Below are 8,968 nucleotides of genomic sequence, written 5' to 3'. Positions count from 1 at the left end.
AAGCTCAACACTGTACTTAACAGTGCACGGAGACCTATAACAGGCTGCCCAACATACACAAAAATTTATTCCCTGCACTCAAGAGCATTAGACCAAGTGACATAAGAAGAAAGACCAAAACCACCAGGTACTGTGTTCTTGTGTTTTATGCTAACTTTAGATAAGGGGTCAAGTGTATAGATTAATCTGGTCTGAAATCTGTTCCTACAATGTTTTATATCAACACCAAATGAGTCCCCCATTGGGAATGACCTTGACGGAGAAGCATGGGTCAAGCTGAACAGACTGAGATCTGGGTATGGGCACTTCAAAACAACACTGTACAAAATGAACATCTTGAAAAGCCCCTTGTGTGAATGCAGTGTCCAGCAAACAGCACAACACTTAATTGAAAGCTGCAATTTTTACAAATGCCCAAATAGGGTAGATGGAATCCACACACTGAGCAATAATACTAGACACTGGGTATATCTACACATGTGCCTGACTGTGCAGTAACCACAGTTACTGCTCAGTAGGGCTGTGCGAAGCTTCAGGTGCCGATTTGATTTGGAAGAGATTCGGCCCAATTCAGCAGCTGAATCTCTAAATCCAAATCAAATCAGGAGACCAATAAAAAGGCCCAAATCGATTTGAAGCTCTCCAAATGATTTGGAAAAGATTCAGAGAGCTTTGGAGATTCAGGCAGTCCCCACTCGTCACCACAGGGAGCTGGGCCTGGACTCTGTGCCGGTAAGTAGGGGGAAGGAGGGGAGCTGAAGGAGGCGGGAGGTGACCATGGGGGGACCCCTGAAAGGCCCCATCCCCTGCCTGCTCCTCCAGGCCCTCGAACACCATCTGCTCTTCTAGCCATGTCAATGGCTGCCCCACCTGGCCCCAACTCCCAGCTCTTAAAAAAAAAAAAAGCCCTGCACTCACCAGTTGCTGCAGCAGCTATCGGGGCTTCTGGGGGCTCATGGCAGAGTCCCCTCATGCAACATGAGGTAGTAGAAGGCAGCGGGGATCACCCCCCCCACCCGGCAGGAGTCAGTGAGTGTGGGGTTTCTTTTTTTTTTTTTTAAGAGCCAGGATGCTGGGAGAGCAGCTGCGGGTTGGGGGGCCCATGGCAGAGCTCCCCATGCAGTGTGGGGCAGTGAAGGGCAGCAGGGATTGCTCCCCTGCCTGGCTGCAGCCACTGCATGCAGGGCTTCTTTTTTTTTTCCTTAAGAGCCAGGAGCTGTGAGGGCAGGGCAGCCATTGATGAGGCTGGGAGAGCAGGTGGGGAATGAGGCTTGTTCAGTTTGGAGATTCAGCTGATTTGGCGGTGGCCAAATCTCCAAATCAGATTCAGCCAAATTAATTCAGGACAATGATTCGAATCACTGTCCTCCCAATCAGCCAAATCCAAATCCAAAGTGAATACTAGCCACTTTGCACAGGCCTACTGTTCAGTCCTGGTGTTGCACAGGTTGTTTCTGACCCTGCTATGCAGTCGGAATGAGCTACTGCATTGTGTCATGCTTTGTGTATGCCCATGCTATACTGCTGTCACAATGAGCTGTCACTGTAGCTCATTGCTATAGTAATGTTACATCTCGTGTAGACATGCCCATTGGCTAATATCTGGCTGGAGGGAACAAGAGGGTGGGGTTTGAAACAGGGGTTTCACTGACTCTTGTCAGTGACAGTCTAGGGGCAGGACCAGCACAGTGCTAGGGCAGACCACATGACCTCGGCCAAGGTTAGAGCATCACCTTGAGAGGGAGGGTGAGTGAGGTGCCACAAAGCTTCATGGGTTCCTAGTGGAATGAGAACTAATGTGAGCCACAGTGGGATCTGATACATATGTTCGTTACAATGCTCTAACCTACAGCACTGAAGTCTGATACCACATTCATCCAGGGTTATCTTAGAGTGGGATCCACAATTTTTACAGCATTCTATGTGTTCTGACCATCTGTTCAGTTGTGGGTGTAAAGTTTTTTCTGCATGCTTACTGTAGTAAGTGTAACTTTTGTACCTGGTCAATAAGCCTATCACATATAAGCATAGCTAGTAATTTAGTTACTCTATAAAGTGCAGATCTACACTGCCTTTAGCCTCGTATACTAGTCAAGAACTAAGGTAAGACTGTGAAAAAATGAATACCATTCTGGAATGTATCAAATAAATTATTTTCAGTAGAAACAAGGAAATATTAATGTTAGTTGATCAAACACTGGTAGTAACTCATCTTTAATATTATGTACAATTTTGATCACTTGAGGCCAACGAAGATGAGCTTAAACTGTAACAAGCGTAGTGAATGGCTGGGAAAGAGAGTAGGATGACTGAAAGAAAGATTTAGCCTTAGAAAAATAAAAGAGCTTGGCTTGTTTAGCCAAGAAAAATGAAGGCTGAAAGTTTGTTACTGGGGAATGGAAAAAAGAAGTTATTTTAGCTAGAAGATGATGCTGGAATTAGAATTAATGAATTTAAATTATCCACAAATACCTTTAGGCTGGAAATTAGAATTTGTCTAACCATTACATGAGCAGGGTTTTATGCCATCTTGTCAGAGTAACAGGGCAAACATCCTATCTAGTTTTAAGATGAAGTTTGATACATTTATGGATGCTTTATTTGATATTTCCAGCTACAGGCTTCTTCCAATTTTAATACTTAATATGTGTCTTCTGACCTTGGTCCAATGCCTTATACATTCTGTATCCACTTTATTAATGATTCTGTTGTATTAATTTCGGTTTATCAAGTTGGCAGCATACAAGTACTTGGAATGGGTCTGGTATTTCCATTTAAGGGACCTGTGTGAAATTCACTGCTGTATGGAATTGCTCATGAAAATTCAATTTTTTTTTTATCCCCAATTAATTATAATTATTATAACTACCTAGAGGCCCTAATAAGGATCTCATACCCATCATACTGAGCAATAAACAAGCCCAGAGTCAAAAACAGTGCTGACTCAAAAAAACTTACAATCAAATTAGAGGTGAGACAACAGATACATGAATAATCAATCAACAGCTAATGATACCTAAATACAAGGGAGAATGGCATACAGAGAGATGTGTAATTACATTAGGGTCATATTTTTTTCGATACCCTCTTATTACCAATAATTTATATAACAAAGTTTAACTGCATACTCTAATTACGTCTCTCTTAGTTTATTACATGTACTTTAAGGCTAGGTACAGACAGTCAAAACCTGGGGCTGAATCAATTAAGTCTTTGCAGGCTAGTCTAAACTGTACAGATTAAACTGAAACAGAAGTGAACAGACATTTACCTTTGATTCAGGAAATACAGCCACATGACTGCAGTGGCTCAGGCCAAAAGCTGAGGGGGTGCCAGAGCATGGCTCTCTGGATGTGTGTTTACTTCCTCTTCCTGCTGCCCCTGAGGTCTCTTGGATTTGAAGTCCAAAATTATAGCAGCAGGACTCTGAAGAGTTGCTCATCACTTCCTCTTCCTGCTTCCAGGTCCTTCTATGATTTGTAATTCACAGTTGCAGCTGGCAGTAACTTTGAGCAGGGGTAGAGGTGTTTGACCACCCCCTCACTGGCCCCAGACAGGGCTTGCCTAGGGGGGCATTCCCCCTTTGTAGACTGGGCTGCATCCCTAAATGGGCTTGCCCTCCACACCCCTGCTTTGTCAGCCAGCCCTCACTGCTTCAGCTAGGGAGCAGAGGGACAGAGCCAGCCCTGCTCTCTAGAACAGACTGTACAGCCCAGCCAAGGGCTGCAAAGCATGCTGGGGGACTCTGATTTAACTTGAACCAGGAAGAGGTCTAGGACAGAAGTTTCATAAACTGGATTGACCCAAATCAGTTAAGTCTGATGCTACATTCAACCAGGTTTATCTTAAACCAGTTTCAGCCATTTTGAAACTGGTTTGTGTGCAACGAGCTTCTGTTCTGTTACAGGTTTAAACCAGTTTGTGATCACTTACACCAGTTTATGTGTAACTTCTGTCCCTAGCCTAAAAATACAGGTATATGAATACATTATATTTATATTATAACAACTTCATTGCTATACTTATATATCTTCTAGGATAAGTAGATGTATCAGAAGATATGTTGAATAAACATGGCTAATAAAAATAATCTAATCTGTATACTGATGTTTTGGTCACAAGATCTTGTGGTAGGAAAACACATGAAACAGAATGGATTAAATCCTGGCTTTAGCAGTTCTAACTAATCAGAACAACATGCAGTGGTCTCAAGGAATCTAAAAAACACAAATCTTCCTCAAACTGAATCACACCAATCCAAAAATGTTGTTTCAAGAAGAAGGATTGGTAGGAAGACATGGAATCTACCTAATGAAGAGAAGGAAGAGCATCTTCAAAGACAGGCTTGCTAACTTAGTAAGGAGGGCTATAAACTAGGTTTGCTGGGGTATGAAGACCAAAGTCCTGGGGTAAAGGGCAAGGTGCATGCATGCATGGCTGTGCACAACTAAAAGTGTGGCTGCGCACAGCCTTTTCAAGGCTGCGCACCAGGAGAGGCTGGCATGGGCTCCGCCAGCTCCCCGGAAGTGCTCCACTCCCTGGCCGTGATGCGAGGGAGTGGAGCACAGCTCCGCCAGCTCCAGGACACTGCTCCACCAGCTCTGGGACACTGCTCTGCTCCCCTGCATGGCCTTGGGGAGCGAGGAGGCATGTGGCATCAGGGCCAGGGTGCAGAGCAGTGTCCCAGAGCCAGCATAGCCTCACTGGGACAGGCAGCGGCTCCTCCCCGAGGTGAGGCAAGGAAGGGATGGAGGCTGGCGTGGGTGGCTGGCATGGGCTCTGCCAGCTCCGGGGAAGTGCTCCACTCCCCGGCCCTGATGTGGGGAAGTGGAGTGCTTCCCCAGAGCTGGGGAGCCTGTGCCAGGCTCTGGCTTCAGCCTCTGGTCCCTGGCCCTACCCCCTGGCCCCTGGCCCCAGCCCCTGGCCCCCGGTCTTAGCCTCCAGCCACTGGCCTCCAGCTTCAGCCTGTGGCCTCTGGCCCCTGGCTCCAGCCTCTGGCCCCTGGCCCCTGGCCCCCCAGCCCCAGCCTCCAGGCCCTGGGCCCCAGTCCCAGCCTCCAGCTACTGGCCACTGGCTCCAGCCCCTGGCCCCTGTTCCCAGCCCCTGGCTCCAAGCTTCTGGCTCCAGCTTCTGGCCCCCAGCCTCCAGCCTTCAGCTCCAGCCTCTGGCCCCTGGCCCCAGCAACTGGCCTCCAGCCCTCAGCCCCCTTTCAATAAGTGTCCTATGCTGGACCAAGGCAGTGCACTCATGGACCGAGGTGGTGCGCTCACGGACTGAGGCGGCACACTCATGGACCGCTGCTCTTTAGAGTGAACATTGGTGAAGGAGAGAAGTGAAGACCTGGAGGAAGAGCAAGCAGGAAGGGGCAACAGGGGAGTCCTTCTTATTCTTCCTGAGAAAGTAGGGCAATTGGCTAGCTACCTCAGGTGCCTGTACATGAATATACGGAACCTGGGAAACAAGCAGCAAGTCCTTGGATGGTTTTGGGCCCCTCGCTATAGAAAGGGCATGGACAAATTGGAGAAAGGGCAGAGGAAGGAAATGAAAATGGTTAGGGGGTGGGGGCATATAACTTATGAAGAGAGGCTGAGGGAACTGGGCTTATTTAGTCTGGAAAAGAGAAGACTCGGGAGGGATTTAATAGCAACCTTCAACTATCTGAAGGGCAGAGTTAGACATTTCTCAGTGGTGGCAGATAACAGAACAAGGGGCAATGGGCTCAAGGTGCAGCAAGGGAGTTTAGGTTAGGTGTAAGGAAAAAGTCTCTCATTAGAAGGGTAGTAAAGCACTGGAGCAGGTTACCCAGAGAGGTGGTGAAATCTGCATCCTTGGAGGTTTGTAAGACCCAGCCAGAGAAAGTCTTGGGGATATAATTGGGGACAGTCCTGCTTTGAGCAGGGGGTTGAACTAAATGATCTTCCGGGGTCCCTTCTAACCCTAATTTTCTTTGCTTTTATGAAAAACATACTAGCTGGTACAAGTCTGACTCTTACCATCCAAATAATAAGAGATACTTGTATTGAGCCAACCTACTCGGCACACAGATCATAACAAAGTAGTTACACCCAACAATTGAAATAACTACTAATAAAGCCAATAGTGGCAAGATGAACAGATTTTTGCACAGCTCAAAACTATTAAAACTGAAATATATTTTGTCTATCGCAGAAGTCAAATGAACTCTCTTGGCCATTGGTTTAGCATTGTTTATACACAACATGATGAAAAATTTCTACAGAATAAAAGCAAACTCCAGAAGATTACAAAGCCATTTCTCTTATCTATGCTCATATGGTTCATCTCTTTCAAACCACAATTCAGTCACAGAAACAAGACACAACTTCAGGACTTCACCACCTTTTCAGTTCAGCTAATTCACAGCATGATTAGAAAAGGGACTCATGTTACACATGACATATATTACATAATTAACTGGTTAATCATGCAATACATTTAAACCAGCCATAAGTGCAAAGTAATTATCACATGGTAAAAAATGACTATCCAACTATCAAAAGAGCCAACCAGCTATAAAGTTAGTGCTTGAAAAAGTGTAACAGTTCTATAATTGGTTTCTATCCAGCTTTAATTTGAATGTGTAGTGGGGCCTAAAGTCAGATATGATCCAGGATCTGTAAACAAACTGAAAAATTCAGTGGGAGTCACCTGGCTCTTTGAATTAAGAAGATATAGGAGATGCTTTCTATGCACTTAACAGTGAAAGTATACACTACTGTGTATCATATCAACTGGGATATAATGCACAGTATTTAAAGAGAGTTGTTAAGTAAATGACCTTCTGTCTTTCAGAACTATATTATTTTTCCCCCTTGAGAGACTTTCTTACTGTGCAAAGCATTTTTGAGTATATTACTTGGCTGGATGATTGAAATCGAATGGCCCATTTCTGACATGTAATTAAAATATTCCTGGAAATGTTATCATACACACTGTTCCTTTCTACCATTATCATAAATTACAATGCTATAAAACAAGTATTAAAATGTACACAATTCTCTATTTAAAACACAACATTACCAGAATTCTAAATAACTGTCATAGTTATACATTTACATGTATTCCACCCTGTGGCAAAAATAAAGTTGTGATCTATAAGTAATTATATGAAAAACATATGCATTTTGAGTTTACGACATTGGTTTTAAATTCCCTAGGCTGCATTCCTACACAGGCAACAAAACCCACCAAATTCATGTAGTTATATAACACTGAAGGGCTTTATCCATGGGATTCCATTTTATGGCTAGAAAATGGTGTTTGGAGGTTTACTTTTGGGAACTGGCTTGTAGGTATAGTAGATTATTGCATTAGAACAATGGTCCAGGGGAATGGCAAGGGTTAATTGATTTCTAAAAGCCTGCTCGTGACAAAGTTTCTTTCAAGGCTCACTGTGTCTAACACAGACAAGCAGCAAGCAGACACAGACTGGGAAATTGAAGACATGTACCACACTGTTCCATAATAGAGATAAGGGACTCTACTGCATTGGCCAAGTCATAGTGCCCTTGAGATTTCTGGTTTTGGTAAAAAGACCAAATTAGGAGGACACCAAAAAGGATCAAATGAAGATGGTGCATATGATGGGTTTGTGAAACAAGGGAATATGCAGAAAAGAGTCCCCAAGACGGGAACCCTCTGGACACTCTGGACAGAGGACACACCACTAGCCCATCTCACCCACCCCACTGGTGGGGGTGGGCCTCATCCATCAACTTCCAGGCTGCTAACATCTGACATTCACGAGAGAACCTCAGAGTGAAGCTCACATACAGGACAGACATACCTTGACTTTGTGAACCCTGGGACTAGTAGATATAGATTTGTTTGCATTATTCTTATCTGCTATCACTGCATGTCAATGAAATTAACTTATTATTGAATGAAAAGGTCATGGTCAGCCTGAGGGTTTTGAGTCCATCTGAAACAAGATATCTGAGTCATAAATCCAGTGTCAACGCCATGGAAAGGTTTGGTGATTTAAGTCTAAGGTAGGTTTGGATACTTCTATGCATTTGGGGTAAGTTGACCCCAATGCAGACCTATGAGCTAGATTCATAAAAAGACTGTAACCTCTCTCCACTGGGGAGGAGGCTCTTCTCAGCCAGACTGGCTGACCTGCTCCACCAGGCTTTAGAGTAAGCCCATTGGGGGACGGGGGGACTACCACCACTGATGGTCCACTGAGCAACCATTGCAAAGCCAGCAGGCCAAGCCACTTAAGGGAGCCCACCCCTGCCCCAGCCCTGGTACAATATGTGGGCAAGGCAAGAGCCCCTAAGGGGACACTTGTCTGCCTGTACACAAATGCCAGGAGCTTGGGAAACAAGCAGGAGGAGCTCACCCTCCTGCTCAATGCAAATAATTAAGATATCATAGGGATCACAGAGACCTGGTGGGACTCCACCCATGACTGGATCACGGGTATAGTTGGCTATACCCAGTACAGGAGGCAACGAGTAGATAAAAGGGGCAGGGGTGTAGCTCTCTATGTTAAGAAAAGCTGCGTGTCCATACTAGCTGTTGTTGGCGACTAGGGTGGATGACTGGAGACCCTCTGGGTTAAAATCCATGGGGAACATTGCACAGGGTCACAACAGTGGGAGTCTACTACAGACCTCCCACCCAAAGGCAAGAGCTTGACAAGGAGTTTGCCTGGGAATTGGCTGAGGTTGTATGCTCCAGGACAATGGTTGGCATGGGTGACTTCAATTACCTGGATATCTCATGGGAGGATCACTCAGCAAAATCCAAGTAGTCACAAAGCTTTCTCTCATGCATGGATGACCTCTACCAGACTCAAGAAGTGTACGGGCCAATGCACTGCTCAACCTGGTACTGGCTACTGGGGATGACCTAATCAATGACTTAGTGATCGATGGGAAGCTGGGTGACAGACACCATGAGCTGATCACCTTCACCATCCACCGTAAAGCTGGCAAGTCAGCAA

Source organism: Gavialis gangeticus, unplaced genomic scaffold (genome assembly GCF_001723915.1).
Source record: "Gavialis gangeticus isolate Ggan-Ray unplaced genomic scaffold, GavGan_comp1, whole genome shotgun sequence".
NCBI classification, from domain to species: Eukaryota; Metazoa; Chordata; order Crocodylia; family Gavialidae; genus Gavialis; species Gavialis gangeticus.
This window is presented reverse-complemented; position numbering follows the sequence as displayed.